This window comes from Pollicipes pollicipes, unplaced genomic scaffold (genome assembly GCF_011947565.3).
Source record: "Pollicipes pollicipes isolate AB1234 unplaced genomic scaffold, Ppol_2.1 Scaffold_7261;HRSCAF=8764_pilon_pilon_pilon, whole genome shotgun sequence".
NCBI lineage: Eukaryota > Metazoa > Arthropoda > Thecostraca > Pollicipedomorpha > Pollicipedidae > Pollicipes > Pollicipes pollicipes.
The window spans coordinates 18,983,716-18,985,859 of record NW_023597054.1 but is presented as its reverse complement, the minus strand read 5'-3'; positions in this window follow the sequence as shown (position 1 = coordinate 18,985,859).

Genomic DNA, 2,144 nt, shown 5'->3' with positions numbered 1-2,144 from the left:
ATATATATATATATATATATATATATAGACGGATACGGCGGCAGTGTGGATGATCGTGTTTTGGCAGCACACAGAGGCGCAACCAACGCCAGTATCCGTTTCAGAGCTGCTCATATACATTTTTTGTTTGTATCCCCATATGTTCTGATATGTTGCAAGGCTGTTGCTCTAGCAACACACGAAATCATGCACTGTTTTCGAATCTGCGCCAGAGACGCGTCGACGTTTGGCGACACCAGCACCCACGGAGGGGCCGGCAGTCTGGATGGGCCCATCACACCCCCAAGACCCAATCCACTCTCTCTGAGGACATCGTGAACACGCTGGCAAAAAGGCGCGGCGTTTCGCGTTCGCTCGCCGCAGAAAACATCTAAGGTTTGGCGTGAAAACCCAACACTGTGCTGGACGATCCGGGAATCGCGCCAGTTTGCTAGCGTACCGTAACCCCAATATCTTGCGGATCGCTGGCGGCGGTTCATTGGCTTCAACGAGCAAGCTAGCTGCTGGAGATGTCCGAAAGGCATGCGTGGTGACTCGCAGAGCAGCCTGATGCACCGTATTCAAAGTATTTTTTAACATAACCTAAAGCACCGTCGTGTACAGAACAGGCATCATCTAGCTCGGTGCGCATCAGAGAGCGGTACAAACAAACATTTTTCGGTCAGCCGCATATGATGTTCGCGTGACACATTTTAGAATGTTCAGAGATTCAAAACATCGCTCCCTGAGAGCCAGACGGCACTTGGCAGTCCTAAACAAGTTCCGGGCAGCTTTGAAAAAAGTCTGCGGTGAAGACATGCCAGCTCAATGCCTTCAGCAAAGTGATGTGACGTCCCAAACGGTGAAAGAGACGAGACAGTGTTGCAGGGAGCGGTTCGGACCAATGTCAGCTTCATTGCAAGGGACGCACAACTAGCCTGCACATTCCCCTCGATTTGAATCCCTCGAATTTCTTTCGGTACGGATATTGAAAGTCACAGATGTATTTATGAAGCCTGATAACCATCCTGAGCCTCAAAACTAATAAGAATGAAAGTTAAAAGATACAAAAGCTCGAGAAACGTGTCGTTATTTTAGCGACAAGAATTGAACGGCATGGTGCCTGAAGCGCGGTGGGGGAAACATGGACCATATGATGCACTGCCAGAGTGAAAAGCGGCATGGGGAGGCCAGCGGTCAGCTAGGACATTGTACTGAATGCTGTTTACACTGGCGCGTCATTCGTGTTGCAATGCAAATAAGCGTCTGAAATATGCGTGGTTTAAATCCGTCCACTTTCCGGGACCACTCAGCAGAACCCACGTTTGCTTGATATCATTGCTTAAGCAGTGCCTTCTGGTACAATGAAGGTCGATGACTGTCAGGGTAATAACTCTGAACACGAACATACTAAAAATGCTGACTAAAGTGAAAGTTTTGATAATATGGCCAGTGAATGCCTCCTCGGTGGCGTAGCAGTACCAGCAGCCCCGGTATCCTGGAAGCAAATTATTGTCAGAACAGAACTACCAACTCAAAACCCTTTTAATTCATAGGAAGCGGGCTTATTGGATGTTAAATAGCTGAAGAAAACTCGGTCTCGGACTCAACGGTAAACACGCCCGTGCACTGTTTGACTACACTTTTACGATTATCCTCCAAAATGATTGCATGAATCGACTCGAAACGAACACGCAGTCCGACACGGAGGTACCTTCTTCTTTATGCAAACGAAGTAGCTCCGAAACTAGTCCCGCTAAGATATTTGGCTAATTTTTCAAGTCATCCTTTGGCTCCTTTGCCTTCATGTCGCATCTCATGTGTCCGGGCGCGCACCCACCACCCAGTAGCATCTAATGGTATCATCGTACCTTCTCTTTCCCCGTCAAACGCTTTAGCTTGCTTAAGCCTCGAAAAACTCACTCAAAATCAGCACTGGCTAAGCGCTGTATTGGACCAAGTTGTTTCAGCTCTGAACGGATCGCGTTGCACCTACATCCACTTTTTTGTTGGGACGCTGGCGGCCTGTCTGGTAGTTTGATCTGGCTACGTGACTGCCCAGTAACTCTTAATCACACTTAATAGGTAAACAAGAACACAAGTACACAGGTCACATTTCATGTTCCACATGCGACACAAGTGGCCATGAACCGGAGACGAAGCCG